Source organism: Brachionichthys hirsutus, unplaced genomic scaffold (genome assembly GCF_040956055.1).
Source record: "Brachionichthys hirsutus isolate HB-005 unplaced genomic scaffold, CSIRO-AGI_Bhir_v1 contig_568, whole genome shotgun sequence".
Classification (NCBI taxonomy): Eukaryota; Metazoa; Chordata; class Actinopteri; order Lophiiformes; family Brachionichthyidae; genus Brachionichthys; species Brachionichthys hirsutus.
In genome coordinates, this window is record NW_027180976.1 from 1 (window position 1) to 18,229 (window position 18,229).

Below are 18,229 nucleotides of genomic sequence, written 5' to 3' on the forward strand. Positions count from 1 at the left end.
ACTCCCCTTTGGCTCCACAGACGCGCGTTTCTGGTCATTTAAAGTAAAAACGTTCCCTATTTCTAGGGCTTCGCGGGCGCGCGCGCGGGTCGGATTCCTCGGCGGCGCGCCTGGGACTTTCCCAGCCTGACCCGCTGATAATGGCCTTTTGTTTACCTCCTAGCACCGGGACCGAGCACGGCGAGGCCCCTTATGTAAACCGGGCGGGGTTTTTAATCTCTTTAAAAAATGAATCCGGTTAGACCCGGGCCTGAGCTGTGACGACAAAAAAACAGTAAAGAGATCAGATTACATCCAGAGTTGGGCCCAAATATTAAACGCTGTCGCCCTTTGTCCCCCCCCCCCCCCCTTCAGCAGCTGTCCCCGGGGCGACTCACGTGTCTCCGTCCTCCGTGACGCGCGTCCTCCAGTCGTGCAGCTCCCCGGCGGGAGGCTCGCTCTCCAGCCGGAGCCGCCGGAGCTCGGCCGCCACGGCCTGGAACTCCTCCTCCTTCAGGGAGTCCAGGCCGCTGTCGAGCCGCTCCTCGGCGGCCTGGGCCGGCTTCCCTTCCTCAGGCTCCCGGGTAGGATGCATCCGGTTTAACGCGCCGGTCCGGTGGAGGTCCACGACGGGGTGCGTTTGGTTTAACGCGCCGGTCCGCTGGAGGTCCATGACGGGGTGCGTTTGGTTTTCTTCTGGCACCGCGAATGCCCTTTCTGTGTGGAGGCTGCAGGGGCGGAGCTACAAGCGAGGTGGGGGATTTCCAGATCGCTCCGGGGGGGGGGGGTTAAATTCACGCACTTCTAGTTCAAACTAAATCCTAAATTCTGCAGAAAAAGACAAACATTTTTTTTACTTATGTTGCATTAAAATGTTTTGACATGTAAAATGCATTGAAAATCCGAAAGCTACACCCTTTGAAATGTCCTGTAACCCTAAATAAATGACACAATAAAATGCTTCAACTAAAAAGTTCAAAGGTTAAAGGTTTTTTTCCATCGCTGGTGAACTCCAGATTCAAGGACGGCCTCATTTCAGTGGTTTAGCTGTGACTTTGTTCTAATCTATTTGTTTGAATAACATTTACTGTTGCATGTTTCTAAAATAAACGTCTCTTGTATTATGCGTTTTAAATTGTACACAATGTTCTTGAATAAGTATCAGTAATACTTCATTATGTCTGACTCTTCCCGAAGCTGGGGAACCAATGGCAGACTGGGAATGGAATGTTGTAGTGACGCATCATCGCCACACGGTGGCAGCAAACGCTCGTCATCCTCCAGCCGTCCTGCGTGTTTGAGGGCAGTCGGTGGTTTAGTAGCAGTGCTGGTTGCAGTAATAATGTTTATTTGTGTAGCTCGTATCAAAGTAAAATCATTATTACAAAAAGAAACACACAGAAAAGGTGCGACATAGACCAAATATACAGGATACCCTTATTTGGTCTGCAGTGCATTCCCACGTCCATCAGAGCTCTGACTTTGTGCATGTGCATGATCTCCCTCCGATCTCTTATCAGCCAGAGCAGCTTCTAGTGGGGAATAGTCCGCCCCCCCCCCACACACACACACTGATGATCAGCATCTCTTCTTCAGTTTCAGTACCTTTCTGTGTTCTGCTGAGGACCAACGTGCACGTGCAGACACACAGAGGGACACAAATCAACGTGCACGTGCAGACACACAGAGGGACACAAATCAACGTGCACGTGCAGACACACAGAGGGACACAAATCAACGTGCACGTGCAGACACACAGAGGGACACAAATCAACGTGCACGTGCAGACACACAGAGGGACACAAATCAACGTGCACGTACAGACACACAGAGGGACACAAATCAACGTGCACGTACAGACGCACAGAGGGACAGCACTGTCCAAGGTATTCAAACCACAAGCAACATAAGAGACCTGCATGACCAGAGCGCTATGCGTCTCCGGGGGGGGGGGGGGCTCGCTCTGAGCACGCAGACTGACCCCCCCCCCAAAAGAAAAATAAAAAATACTGGATCAACTTGACATTCTTGACCAGTCTGACATGCAGCGACTTCTAGTTGTGTTGATTTGCTCTTGTCAAATATCGATCTGCCTTTGATGTTCTTGATTTGCTGAAAGGTGCTCCAGAAATAAAGTTGATTGTTAAATTCTATCCAGAACATTCTCATTACAATCATTATATCTTATATAATATATTATAATAATAAACAGAAACGTGACTATGAAGGTGTTAAAGTGAACAACTTGATGCTCAGTGATTGATCTTGTTCTATTTCGTTTTCACATTTGCGCATCTTTTACGCACGAGCTCACAAACACGCGCACCTCTCTATCTCTCTCCCTCTCTCTCTCTCTCTCTCTCTCTACTTGAATGTCCGCTCCAGACCGGAGTTGTTGTTCTTTCTTGGGGGGCATCGAGCCGCGACCACCGGACATGCCGCGCGGATTCCTGGTGAAGAGAAACCGGCGATGTTCGGCGTCGTATCGGGCGCGAAGCAACAAAGCCGTCCCGTGCGTGGGCGCACGGAGCAACAGCGGGAGCTCCGAGGCGCTGCCCGCGTTCGGGGACGCGTGGAACCCGCACGTGGAGTTACCGGGGACCGAGGCGCACGTTTTAACTCCCGGTGGCGGTTTCTCCTTCTTCTCCCCTCCTCCTCCTCCTCCTCCTCCTCCACGCGACGTGACATTTACGAGACTTCCAGAGCAGCCGTTCCTCCCCGCCAGGTGCCCGACGTCACCCCCGGTGCCAGACTTACCGGAGCTTCCGTTCCTCGTCGACTCCTCCTCGCACCGCCACGCAGCGAGGACCCCCGCGTTCCTGGAACCCGAGCAACCGCCGAGCAGCGGCCGGAACCACAAACCGTCCACCGGAAACCCGAAGAGAACCAAAGTCCGGAGAGTCAGCTCCGAGGACGAGTTCATGACTTCTCCGGTTCTGGGTCTCCGGATCAAAAAGGAGAGTCCCGAGCTGCGGGGGCGGCGGGGGAGCTCGTCCGGTCCGCTGGGGGGGTTCACCTGCCAGCTCTGTAAAGAGGACTACCCCGACCCGGTCTCCCTGGCGCAGCACAAGTGTTCCCGCATCGTGCGCGTGGAGTACCGGTGCCCCGAGTGCGACAAAGTCTTCAGCTGTCCCGCCAACTTGGCCTCCCATCGCCGCTGGCACAAACCCCGCCCGCTGAACAGCCACGGGGGGGACGCGTCCACGTCCGCGTCCACGTCCGCGTCCACGGCCAGGAGTCCGCCGTTAAAGGAGACGGAGGGCAAAGAGAACGAGCTCCGGCGCGTCAATCAGCACCACGAGGCGCCGGACAGCTCCCACGGCAGGCGCGCCCCCGCGCTGCTGCTCCACGGCCGGTCCGGAGACAGCCCGGACAGGGACAGCCCCGGGCCCCCCCGCTGCGACCCCGCGCTGCCTTTCAGGAGCCCCGTAGGAAGCTGCTTAGACCCACGCAGCCCGGAGGAGCGCGCAGAGCCGCCGCCGCCGCTCCCGCTCCCGTTCGTCCATTCGCTCCCTGCGGAGGAGCAGGTCTTCGAGTGCCGGTACTGCGGGAAGAGATTCCGCCGGCACGCCTACCTGAAGAAACACCTGACCGCGCACGAGGCGTCGCCGCCGCCATCGTACGGCCAGGTGTTCCCGTGCCACCTGTGCGGCGCGCGCTTCCCGTCGGTAGAAATCAGGGACAAGCACCGCCTGTGGCACGCGATGAGGGACGAGCTGCTGCAGGGGGCGCTGGGGGGGGGACTCAGACCAGACGTGTTTCACGGGTAAGGAGAGGACAGCGACCGCGGGGCTCCAGAGGATCCGCAGGAGGTCTCATAGATCTCCAGATCGCAGCACCGAGAACCGGCAGGTGAAGCCGCTCCAGATCGCAGCACCGAGAACCGGCAGGCGAAGCCGCTCCAGATCGCAGCACCGAGAACCGGCAGGTGAAGCCGCTCCAGATCGCAGCACCGAGAACCGGCAGGCGAAGCCGCTCCAGATCGCAGCACCGAGAACCGGCAGGCGAAGCTGCTCCAGATCGCAGCACCGAGAACCGGCAGGTGAAGCTGCTCCAGATCGCAGCACCGAGAACCGGCAGGCGAAGCTGCTCCAGATCGCAGCACCGAGAACCGGCAGGTGAAGCTGCTCCAGATCACAGCACCCAGCAGTGAAGCTGCTCCAGATCACAGCACCGAGAACCGGCAGGCGAAGCCGCTCCAGATCGCAGCACCAAGAACCGGCAGGTGAAGCTGCTTCAGATCGCAGCACCGAGAACCGGCAGGCGAAGCTGCTCCAGATCGCAGCACCGAGAACCGGCAGGCGAAGCCGCTCCAGATCGCAGCACCGAGAACCGGCAGGTGAAGCTGCTTCAGATCGCAGCACCGAGAACCGGCAGGCGAAGCTGCTCCAGATCGCAGCACCGAGAACCGGCAGGTGAAGCTGCTCCAGATCGCAGCACCGAGAACCGGCGGGTGAAGCTGCTCCAGATCACAGCACCCAGCAGTGAAGCTGCTCCAGATCGCAGCACCGAGAACCGGCGGGTGAAGCTGCTCCAGATCACAGCACCCAGCAGTGAAGCTGCTCCAGATCGCAGCACCGAGATAGAATCAGTTTTGTGACAAACATTAAAATCCATGCTCAAATCCTTTTGTGTTTAAGGTAAGGCTATGAGGAGTACAGTGTGTTACATTACATAATGGTACAATATATAATTACATCTAGCAAGAGGAGAACTGGAGCCAGAATCAACGGCCCAACTCGGTTAAAAAAAAAGAATTTAATGTAAACTTAATAAAAAATCAAGTATAAAGACTGAGTCAGATTGACCGTAATATGCCTTTTATAGTCAACATGCCGATAAACGTCTGCTCTAAAATATTTTCACACAGAAAAAGGAACATTTGTTAGTACTGCTAGTAAAGTCTTGATTATAAATTACTGTTCGAAATATTTGCTAAAATCCTTCATGAAGATTCATCTGTGTATTCACGAAGCCTGTACAGTCCTATTTTGATATGTTTGAATGTGACATTTATTCTAAATGGTCAATAAATGTTAATACAGTATAATTACTGAGTCCCGTATTGCATCACAACCAGCGGTCGGTGGCACGAACCACATTTATTGTCAAACTCCAACATCAATCAGTGTCCAAAGGAGACATTACACATTTTACATAGTACAGGCCCGACGGTAACAGCGTTTGAGGAGCGCGTCTGATCAACACATGCAGTCAGTGGTGAACTGGAATCATGCGTATGTACAGTCAGTAGTTACATCCGCCTCGTCCCAGACGGCCAGGAGGAAGTCTCAACCACCATCGAAAGTCCACAGACTGGACATCTGAGGGGAATTTTCTGTGGTTGATATGGCAACAGTGAAAAGGGGTAAACATATTTAGACAACCGTGATATCAGAGTCGGGTCAAAATCAAAATCTATAAATCCAGAAGCCAATTTAATTCTGGGGAGCTTTTTTTTTTTTGGGTTACTGCTTATCGAGGGTTTAAACTGAACAAAAACAGATTCATGGAGCCGCACAGCTGGGCTGTCGGTCACGAAAGCAGCATCCCGACTCCAGAAATAGTTTGGGATGCAGCTTGAATTAAGAGCAGATCAGTCCCAGTGTGCAGGAGGGAAACTTACACGCTTCAACTGCAGCAATAACTGTGACAGCAGTCATTTAAAGGGACACTGCAAAACTCTGCTGACTTCAAATAGTTACACAAATGAAACGTGACCTTGACAAATAGAACTTTTTAAAACGTTAATCATCCCCCATGGAGTACAAGTATAAAGTACGGAAAATTAGACCCGAGGACAAAATACAGCTGCGAAGAAAAACTACAAGCAAGTAAAGCAGAAGGTAAAAACGTGAATCTGTATTTTCAGACGTCGTTTTCCCACGTTAATCAGGGAACAAATGGAAGAAAGGAAACGTGCAGCAAACGCGCCACCGTGGAGGATGGAAGGCGTCCTGAAGCCATTCGATCATTTAAGCTTCTTTGAAGCCTCGTCGGTTATAATGGAGTCGAGTGTAGAAATTAAGGAGTTAAAGATATAGTTTCTGCAAAGTCTTTGTCTACATGCAGATCACCTTCAATAAGAACTGGAAGGGATGAGTCCAAAGGTAAGAAGCGTGGAGAGAGAAAACGCTAAAAAAGGGAGCTTCTATTTACTCCTTTGTTTTTCTTCCTTCTGTCGCTCGTCAGAAACTGAATTCCCAAAATGAATCGAGCCTCAAAAGACACCTTCAAACAATCAAAAATGAGGAAACGGATGACCTAAAACCTTGTTTGGCTGTAAATAAATAAAGCAGTGCAATGAAATTTGCTTTAAACTCCAGGAAAACAAAGTGAAAACTGGGTAAGAAAAGGAAAACATTTGAAACATTAAATCTTGTAGTGTCACCCTATTCTAAGCAGATATGTGGCCTCAGGTTAAACCACAGTTTGGCTTTGGTAGCTGTTCTCACATTACAGTATATACACAACAAAACTATACACCTCTTAAAGTCATACTATAGTGTATATATAGTATAGTATATATATATATATATATATATAATAGAGAGAGAGAAGGTTCAAATCATAGCCTAAAATGGAAAACAGATAAATGTCAGTGCTCATTTTAAACCAAATGTTATATAACAAGTGCTTCCTCTCTGACAGCAAAGTCTTCTTTGTTCTCTGAAATGTTTTTTCACACCATTATCAAAGGCAAACCCTCCCTCCATCACGCCGTCCCGTTTCTCACACGGCTTCCCTGCAGGATTAGCTTTTAGGTTTCCCTATCTGGATCCCAACATGCAGGATTTTGGGATTCTCTTACGGTTACGTCTTTTTAGATGTCGTCAGGACTGGATAGGAAGTGACATCCGCCCTCATCGCTACCGGACTATTACTGCAATCCAAACAAGAAACAGACTTTAAGTTGCTTTCTTTAGGCAGCAATACAGATGCATTTGCTTTGATTCAATGCTCTTGTATCAAAAGTATCTGTACACATGGACTGACTATAGTACAAATATACATGCTATCATGCAGAGCCCGAAGAGCCTCTGCCTTAATTTCTCTTTGTCCTCTGGGGAGACTCGAGTTCATTTTCAACATGGCACAGACCATTACTAATACTGCGCTGCTTTGCTGCATTTGTTCGATGGTGGTTTTTTATTAAAGATATAACCCATCAAATATGGCATGTGTGTTTGAGGGTCTAACCCAGGCTCTGATCAAGGGTTACGTACATAAAAGGTGTCCGATGAGAATGGTATTACGCGGGAAAATAAAATCTCCCGTTAAATCGAATCATCTGTGAATTAAACCGAAAGCAGAATTCATTTATCGTACTAAATCAGCCGTCGGCCGAATTTCCTCAGGAGATCTTTTGAGGACGTTTATTTGCTGGGTCAGACATGATTGACAAATAAATTCGACGAGATTAAGTCTTATTGGCCGATCCGGAAGAGCGTCGCAGCTTCATGGACATGCGGCTCTTGCTAGTCCGAGGAGACATGGGGGATGCCGAGTCGCTCCCGGCCTCCCCAAGAGCCGGACTTTCTCCCCGAAGTATCTCGAGGCAGGAGCCTGAGGAGGAGAAGAAGGGTGGGAGGAGCGAGGAGGGACGGGGGGGGAGGTAGGAATAAAGGAGAGGAGGGGAATGGGGGGGCATAATAGGATGAAGGGACAACAAGAAAATTACAACATGCCTAAGAAGTTCTACCAAGTCAGACCCCTTAAACACACAGATCCACAGACAGACAGAGACCAACACACAGATCCACAGACAGACAGAGACCAACACACAGATCCACAGACAGACAGACGGACTGACAGAAGGGCATCATGAAGCTCTAATCTCTCATTGGCTCTTCTATGCAGGGTCCGATCTCCAGAAACCACCATCCTGGCTGAGGCGCTAACGATTCCAGCCGACCTCCTGTGTGATTAGCACACAGCTAACGGACCGACAGCAGGCCACGTGTTGAATTGTTCACTTTATCCGGCGTGTTTCATTAAAACTATGTTAACAATCAGCGTTCATCGCCCGCCGTTCACGATCTGCCACAGAGGAAACGCGTTCTTCACAGCTATTCAAGATTTAACGATGTGCTGAAGTTAGACAAGCCACGCCTCCCCCCCCGGAGCTCATCTCTCATTGGCTGAATCTCTATTCAATCAGTCGATGTGAAGCTCAGATCTAAGCTTGAAGCTGGTCCACACTTGACTACAAATGTAAACTGTGGAATGGTTTCTAGTGGCTGCAGGGACTGGATGGACAGACCAGGAAGAGGAACTGATCATACCATTCAGAGCCAGCATGGAGAACCTTCTGCTTCAGACCCTTTCCTTTCACCCTGTCTAGTGGTTTAGGGACCATCAGATACATAACACTATGCTCCTCTGGAGGGAAGAGGAAGAGGAGAGGAGAAAGATGAAAACAACAAAAGTAGGCAACGCAAACAGCATGGCGGAGGGGAGAGGAGAAAATGCAACGAGAACGGAAACAATAAAAGAGGAGACAAAATAAAATACAACAATGAGTGGGAAATATGAACCGAAAGGATCGGAGACAAGCCAGGAGGAGATAAAGGGGAGAAAGATGATCACAAAAGAGAAGAGAAGGAGAAAAATTAAGGTTAATGGAAAAGGAACGAGGAAAAGGGAGCGGTGCAGGAGGGATGATCAGAAAAAATAAAGGAAAAGGATAAAAACCAACAAATAAGATGTTGCCACACATCAAACAAGACAAAACACTGTACCTGACACGTATAAAACCCCCGTACATTATTATTACACCTTATAATTATACATAATATTATCCTACCACTAACACACTAACTTCAGATTAATCAATGCAAACAAATGAGAAGAAAGAAAGAAAAACTTGTTAGTTGTAAGTCATTATTATATGTCTGTGTGTGTGGGCCTACATTCGATATGCTTACCCGAAATGTAGAGCTAAAGCAGGAAGAACTACAAACATGGAGTCTTAAAACTACAATAGATATGAAAAAGTGTTTTCAGCAGAGTATTCATTTCTAAAGTTTTACTGTGTACTGTGTGTGTGTGTGTGTGCGTAGTTAGACAACATTACATCACATCAGAACCAGGAAGAGAGGCGCGAGAAGGTTTCACCGGGTCAGTGTGACATCACAGGTTAACAGAACAAATAGGGGGATTAGAGCGAGCGAACACATGAGAGAGCAAAAATCTCCAAGAACGTCTCACCTTCACCCCTGAACTGAGTGAAGCTTGGTGTGAAGCGGCTTCCGTGTTTGAGGCTCACGCGGAGAACGAAACGAGGGTTCCGGGTGCAATTAAAACACGGGGTCGTCGACTTCACGACCGCGCTCGCCTGTCGTTTACGAAGCGTTTTCACCACATGGTGACAAGCGAGCGAGCGAATCGAGTGGACGACCGTTTCTGCCGCCTCACCACGACGTCTACCGAGAGGAAACTGAGGTTTACGACGACCGCTGGGACTAAAACCTGATCAATCAGGCCGGAAGAAGACAGGATTGGTATTAAACGCGTTTCAAAATAAAAAGATGAATAATGACGTTTAATTTAAAAGGAGAAGAAATGCTTCTCAATCGATCAAAATGTAGACGATCACACCAAACGACAGGCTCAGAGGAGCTGAAAGCGACACTTCCTTTGACGGAAGAAAGAACCATCGACACATGCAGACCGGCCGAAGTCGTGGGAGACAGAGAGGAGAATGCCAGCAGGTTAGAACCGACAACGCACAACATGGGTTAGGCTGAAATGTCAGTAGGAAGAGCCAATCAGGACGGGTCATGTCAATCATGTGACCAGGCTTACCTTTTAGTTATAGGCAAGCGAGACAAAATGATCTAAAGGAGGGAGGGGGGGGGATAAAAGAAATATATAAATAAAATAAAAAAATGAAGGAAAATAAAATATAAAACAATAAAGTAACTCAAATGAAAACAAATGGGGAAAAATAAAAAAAGAGAGAAGAAAGTTTAATCATTGCACTGTTAAAGGGAGAACAGATAGAGATAGAGAGTGACAGATAAGGGAGGAGGGCGCTCTCTAGTAATCTGAAAAAAGTTTATTTCAGAGCTCAGGATTAAAAAGGATCATTTTGGTCTCAAACACATTGTTGAAGGAATTTAGAACCTCGGAAACAATAAATAAATTACAAACAGGATGAAATGACGTGAAACATCTTTAATCCTATGCTCTGAAACGTCATTTGGGGCTGAACAACACAATAAAAGAAAAACATTTCTGCACACAAACGACCCGAGGACCATCTAATAATCTGAATCTGAGAGAAATAATAGTGTCTCAGACAGTGTTAAATGTTATTCAGCCTCAAAGCGGGTTGATCGTTATTGCATTATTATAATTTCTGACACAATAGCTGGTGAGAAGAGGAGCAGCTGTCAGAGAACGCGTGTTCAGTACACAAGTTTAGACGACAGTAAACAACGTGAGGCCCCCTGATGTGTGACGAACACAAAATCAAATCACACTCATGACTGTAAACAACTACCTCGTTGAATAATCCCATTACATACAAGTCAGAGCATATGAAGCTATTAACTTACCCTCAATCAGACACATTACAGACCAAAATGATTAGCATCTGCCTCACACAGTAACAGGATACACGACAGACTCATATGTGAGAAGATGAGCTCCATGTATTTGCTCGGCTTGTCTGATCAGATGTCAGCTAATCCCCAAGAGATATTCTGAAGACTCTGAAGGTGTGTGTGTGTGTGTGGGGGATCTCTGATTAAAACCACAGAAGAAAACATGCTGGACAGTTTACAATCCAACAGGAAAGATCTTTATCTATAGTACTTAAATGAGAAAAAACCCAGTAGTGTCCCTCAAGTTGCCTTTGCTCTGTACTATAGCTTTAAAGTACAGGAAAATCAATGCAATTAATTAAATTCAGGCCAAATGCAGGCTTTCTCTTCATATGTCTCATATTATTAGCAGAGCTAAGGACAGGCAAGTATTCAGATCATAGTCAGTTTCTCTGAAATGTCCTGTATGTAACGCCCCTTTTGTCTGAAGATCCTAGAAGCAGCAGGAAAATCCAAATTTGACAATTTTGACAGTTTCCAAGATGAATTATTCGCTGATTTGCTGAAAGCCTTCCACTGAGGATCCGACATTCGCCTTGTTAGTGGATGCTTCCCAGCACAAAGGTTACGCCTCACCTGCATCGGAGGGCAGGTGTGTGCAGGGGGCCGGACTGTACACCCGAGCTGCGTAATCTTCAAATGTGGTTGGTTCCTGGTGGTGTTGTACGATGGTTTCCAGGTACCGGGCTCGCTCCTCATAGCTGAGGCCAAAGGTCAAGGTCAAACGATTAAAGAATTTGTTGCAACACTAAAAAGACAAAATAACCAGAATAGAGAAAAAAAAACTAAAACATACCACAAGAAAGAAGAAAAAAGAAGAACACAATACAAGGACCCAAATAAAATAAAATAGTGCTTATAACTTTTTATACTTCGACTTCCAAAGGAATCTACTGCAAAAAAAAAAAATTTCATCAATGAATTTAAAGGAACGCCTCAGCAGAGCCAACAGAAACGGGGTCTTCAGCACGCCGTGTATTAAGAGATAACCTCACAGAGCAACATTTACCTTTGCTCTACTCATACATCCAACTATGAAGACACACAGCACAGACTCCCATCGTCTCTCGATGCCATTATCGTTTGCTCAGGGAGCGCCAATAACCAAGGATTTCCAACGAGAGCAGAGTGTGTGTGTGGATCTGAGCAGACAGACCGTGAACATGTTCAACGTGTGTATGCAAGCGCATGAGTCCCTGTATGAGTGTGTCATGGGATTAGGCCAATGAATCTCCAGAATGAAATCTGTGTGTGTGTGTGTGTGCGTTGTGAATGGGTCAGTCATATATAATAGCGCCCGTGGGTTCGCTATCGAGTTAGAGAGCCGGTGTATGGGCCTCAGAAGGAGGGAGATTCAGGTCTAATGGTAACTGATCCAGTTAGAGACAATGATAATAACAACAATATGGCTCCTTTAAAGTGGAGGGACAGACCGGACAGGCAGAACTACAGAGAGAAGGGGACGGCAGCGACGAAGGGGTGGAGGCCGTGGAAAAGCAGAGGAAGGAACTTCAATGAACAGATTATGCATTTTATGACAGTTTACTGAAATCAACCACAGATTTTATAGGATATTTTTAAAAAAAACGACAACATTTTAACCCTCTTGTATCTTGTGAAATAATACCCTGGTTTTGAAGGTAGCTCTGAAAGTATAGGGGGCAGCATATCACAAGAGTTCCTGCAACCTCTTTGCAGCAGCTCAGTTAGCATTGAAGCTACAGGTCCCTGCAGCTCCCTGCAGCATGCCTGGACTGCAACTGCAGGTAAGAGCAGACAATGTCGTACGGGGGGCTTAAAAATGTATTCACCCCCACTTACCGACCTGCCCGGAGTTCTAGATGTAAATCCGGTCAGGTGTTTATCTACTCTTTATTTGCGACTGATGAAAGGGTAGCAGGTGAGATCGGGAGGGAGGACACGCCGGCGACAATCCCAGCTGGGGTGTGCGTGTTGGACAGAGCTGAGAGAGGAGCGTCAGCGTCACACACAGCCTGCGGTCTGGCTGTTCACCTTTTCCTGCCTCCTTACTCCCCTGCATCAAATGAACGCGTGGATGTAACGCAAGTAGGAACACAAACCGTTATGCATCACTGCAAATAAAACATTCATCTTCTAAAACTGCAGCGAGGTATGCAGACATTATAGAAATACCCTGCCATAAGAGAGGCCAAAGTGTAAAGTAAATCTGAAGAAAATATGGGAATCTATGGGGGGGGCAGGGAAAGTGAAAGAAAGCACAGGAGGAACTAGATCAAACAGACGCAGCCCCACCGCTGAGATAAACGACAGGAACGTCACAATACTTTTCATCCCTTCTTCTCTGTCTGCTTCTGCAATACCTCCCTCCCTCCTCCTTCCTCTCAGTGTGGACCGCTTCCTGTGGGCACCGTGTCACAAACAACAGCCCCTGAGATATGGATGCGCACAGAGCAATCGAGAAATTGCTTTAAGAAGCAGGCTACAGAGGATTGTAACTTGTATAAATGCTCTTTTCTTTCTTTTTTTTGTAACTCTTGGTTCTAACCGCGTATTGCCATTACGTTTGCAGCATTTCTCCTCCCATAGAGCACGATTTTATTTATTAGGCGTACTCATTAGGTTGAAAACAATTTGAGGTGTTTATTTGAAATGAGGTTTAACGCTTTCATCCTATTAGATTGCAATTCAGGATTTTATAACTGCTAATATTAGGAAACATATTTATTTTTCATTGGGAATTGGGAATTTAACTTGGCAAATGTTATGTTTTGCACATTTGTATTTTATTCTGCGCTGCAACTGGAACCCAGTGAGGTCAGAGAAAATACACCTGTATTGAATCCATGGTTGCATTCTGCCTCCACCCCTCCCTCTGAAATCCCAGTCGTCCTGATGAAATCTACTGTAATTGAATTTCAGATGGCCCCTCTTATTAAGTCATTAGCAGAAAAATATCTCTCTTTTGAAGAGGAGAAAAAAAAATGAAAGAAAGCCGGAACATTATAACAGAGAAAGAGGGAAAGGTCCTGGTGAGGGAGAAAAATGAGAACGCAGAGCTGGGGAAAAAGCAGACAGAGAATTTGGGTGAAATTGCTCTTTTGTGTCAAGTCAGAAACTCATTTTCTAGTGCATGGCTGAAAAGAGAGGAGAGAGTAAAGTATGGCGCCTTCTCCAGCTCTCTCCCTCGGCCCATTTAAAGCCTTTTCTTTCTCTCCAGCAGCGCAATTCATTGTGTCAGTGTCCGACTCCTGCAATCACTTGAGCCTAATGGAGCTTGGAAGAGTAGAGGAGGCGAGAGGCGGAGAACAGGAGCTTGTTAGTACATTAGGAGTTGGACCCACTGCTGGGATGTCTGTCTATATCTGGAATATGGCCAGAATACAACGGTACATACTGCAGGTACTGTAGTTGCATCAGAATACTTTTATCAATCCTGAAGGGAAATTCTGTTTTCAACAGTGCTCCTCTCAACAAAACAGGGAAAGAAGAAAACAAGACTTTAATCTGAAGCAACCAATCAGAGAGCAGCGTCAGGTCACATGGTTGCCAAAAGTTGACAGACTTCATGTTCACAGAAAGGCTGGCAGGCTACTAAATAAAAAGATCTTCAATTATTAATTTGTTTAATCTCAATGCATTTCAGTAAATGTTATCCTCTAGAAAATTTGCCGGGATTCACGATTGACTCTGACTTCAGTAGCATCTCAATTTGTTTTATGAAAAAAGAAAAAGAAATGTTATGTATACCTTCATCAATTTTTAACGGTTAAGTAAAAATCATATTACAGATTACACTGTAGCTTAGCTCATCATTAGCACACACGCAAATGGGGGGAGCGGGCGGGTACACACACACACACACACACCCTATCTGTCCTCTCCACCCCAGGCATTGGAACAGACAACAGAGAGAAGGACATCAGAGGGATAATACAATTGAAAAAGCTTTATAGCGTGTAATGATAAAACTGTGTGACTGTGTGTGTGTGTGTTCAAGCCCAGAGGAACAAGCTAATGGGTTTATATCTTTCTGTGATAGCAATGATATGGAGGCTTCGTGATTTCATTAAGGGTGTGTGTGTGTGTCCACGTACGCCATAAGATGAGGACAGAGATAGGTCGGTCTAATGTACTGCATTGTTGGAGGCCAACGTGCACGCAAACACACACACACCATCACAATTGCATTTACCTCTATTCATCTGCTCTTTAACCCGATGCAGAAACGGAGACCGGAGGAAAACTGATGTGACGTGATACATTAATCGGCCCCTTGTCACCCCACTATTTCACCCTTTGACACACACACACACTCACACGCAGACACACAACCTCCTCCCCGTCACCGCTGGGGAGCCCTAAAGCTGCCAGTACAATCACGAGGGACACACACATGGGTGTTAGTGAACATCACAGGCGCCATGACAATAATTCTCTGATTAAGGACATGGATCCTGTTCTTATCTGCAGGCTCTGGCTGGGCGATGTTTACCCCCCACACCGCTGAATCCTTAATATGGACAGGAGAGATGCGTTAAGCATTTCCTCGTGTGTTAAGAGCAATCTGCTGCCCATCTCTCCCACTTTCGACGAGTCAAAGACAAAATGTTAGTAAAAAAAATAAAACTTTAAGAATGTTATTAATTTTACAAATCAAATACCACAGTGTCAGAAACAGTTCAGTAACACTTGAGCCGCTTGCTCAGCGCCTAAATATGCTCTACTGCCGCTTCGATCGCCCAGCCCCCCCCCTCTCTTTCCTTCTTTTGAGACCCAAATTGATGCAGGTTGGATCTGATGAGCCAGCTCTGCCCTCCGCTGTGGTTTTGGTCATCTGAGACATCCCACCTTGAATTTTAAACACCTTGTCGCATGAAAATACTGAAATTTATAAACCCAGCGACAAAGTGCATTCACTCACTCACTCACACACACACACACACACACACACACACACACACACACACACACACACACACCAGATTAGCTTGTTTACCAGTCAGAGGGGGGTCTACTGCAACAAGATCTGATAAAGCCACTGATGGATACGACTCATGCGTCTGCACAGCTTTGTGCCGATGTACGTCTATGTTCATTCAAACATTCATAAAAACACGTTTTGTTCACTCTAAATCAGATACTTTCAAAAAACAGAACATCAGGAACATCTAAATAATACTCCATGTTATTTTATCTTTCTGATATATTAGGATTTCATTATGTTTCTTGAAGCAGATTTTCATAAACACACACACACACACACACACACCAGGAGTGATTAGCTGCGACTCCTCCTCACCCTTGTCTTTTCATTTCCTCCATCTACCCGATGGGAAACAATTAACCACCATCACCTCCTCCCTCCTGCATGTATTTATACACACACACACAAATTCTTTTCCTAACCCCTAACCCTCAGTACAAAAACTTACCGTAACCATAATTGTATCCTAAAGCATAAAGTTTTAACTTTGTTGAAATACATCCGATCCTCCACATTTGAAAAAAAATAAATGAGTTTAGTTTCTCACAGAAAAAGCGATCAAATTAATTAATTATTCTAAAAGAGGATGTTTTAACTAGCGCCGTCATGCGATTACATTTTTTTAGCGATTAATTAATTACAGATCATAATTAATTAATCTATTTTTTTAATCTCACCTAAAAATGGCAAAGAAAAGCACTCTATTTGAGGTATTTTAATTTAAATTCATTACATTATTGTGGCAGATCAAAAGATTAATATATAACAAAATAGTAGCTTTAGAAATTATATTATTGCTTGACTTGAATCAGAAAACTTTATTAATCCCAGAGGGAAATTCTATTTACATTCTGCTGTATTTGCAGAATGTATTTGTTCTTCTTTTCTCCGCCGTGCATCTTTCTGATTTTGGTCATCACTTGCACGGAGGCTTGTCTGACGGGTCACTGGACGCCGTTTGCACCGCCTCCCGTTAACCCCTCGTCTTCCACCATGTTTATCGGCCTGCAGGTCATCGCTAGCCACCTGGCAGGTACGTTTGTCAGCTCGTCGGTCGCAGACTTGCTCATAGCGGGATGGGGGGGGGGGTGTCTGTAATTCATTAATCGCAATTAACGCGATTAACTGAAGAATTCCATTTCACCGCACATGCATTATCAATACTAATGGCAATAAACGCAGCAGGATACACCCAGACGGTGCAGCTTTCTTTTACGTCAAAGTCCTCCCATGGCTAAGTGTTAGCGGCGCTCGGGGGGGAAGTTAAAGATAACATGACCCCATTTCAGCATCAGCAATAACAAAATGCCTTCAATTTGTAGGGTTTTGCCCTCACCTATCCATCATGCCGAGGAACACACACACACACACACACACCCCTTGTCACACACAGCAGATTGTAGCCTCACTGGGACAATAGGCTCTATTGTGGGAGCTGGCAAAGAGAAGGCAGGCAGGCAGGCCGCTAGGTGTTTGGCTGCTCTTGGTAAGTGTGTGTGTGTGTGTGTGTGTGTGGATATGGGGGATAATAGCACTACATGCCCAGAGCTGCCATCATTTCATTGGGAACAGAAAGTGTGAAAGACAGAAAGACAGGCGGGTAACACATATACAGAGAGAACACACACAAACACTGCATCGCTATCACATGGAGCCATATGCTGACCCCAGCCTGGGTGCAGCTATCTCTGCCAATCAACTACTACAAGAGTGTGTGTGTCGCCGTCCCCCCCCCCCCCCCCCCACGCAAGCTATAATCCTGAAAGTTAAATATATGCAGACACACGCGGCATAAACACAACGTAAACACACGCGACGGAAAATTCATTCACACAAATACGAATGCAGACACAGGCTGTGTGTGGAACAGCTTAATGTCTCTCCAACATTGTTCACCAGAAGCACAATCACCCAGGAGCATGCCTGCATGCGCGCGCACACACACACACACACACCAGAAAACCCAAAAACGGAGTTTTAACTGTCAGATATTTTTAGTTGACTCATGATTATCACGCCTTTCACTCACTGCTCTCAGGACAGCATGAGGTTTTGTGTCGGCAGCGAAACACTGCCTCCCTAAACACTCCAGCGTTTCCATAATACCAATATTGGCTGACCCCAGAGACGCTGGGTTTCTGTTTTGTTTTACTTCAACATTATACAACCATCACTGCTCATGCAAAGCTGGACGGAGAAGGAAACCGTCACCGCTCGAAGTTATCTGATGATCCAGCCACGGCCGGGTGTGTACCAGTACCAGAGGGGAATGAGCTGGAGTACCAGGACGCCATCAGCTGGTGTGAAGTCAATCACCTTCTGATCAACGGCACAAAGATGGAGGAGCCGGCGACAGACGTCTGCAGGACGCATCAAAACAGGTGCCCTCAGATAAATACCTTCACTGCAGCGATAAACCGCTCCGGTCTGACAGACAATGCTGATCAGGTCCTCTGCAGACGCAGAATAGATTGAGGGCCTTTGGAGGGTTGAAGGACCCCGTTGAGGCTGTGGTGGAGAACGACTGAAAGAGCAGGTCACGAGAGTCATATAAATACTACACATCACGTGTATTTACACTGAGACGGACTGAACACTTCACATAAACTAGAATGCGTAGGCTTTAAGGTGAGAACAGTATGTGTTTTTTTTTTGGAGAGGGGGGGGGGGGGGG

The 18,229-nt window shown here is 46.7% G+C and overlaps 1 pseudogene; it reads left to right on the forward strand.

Annotated features, from left to right (window-relative positions):
- The first annotated feature begins 2,414 nt into the window (after window positions 1-2,414).
- Window positions 2,415-3,800, forward strand: LOC137917050 (insulinoma-associated protein 2-like; annotated as a pseudogene).
- Window positions 3,801-18,229: the final 14,429 nt, after the last annotated feature.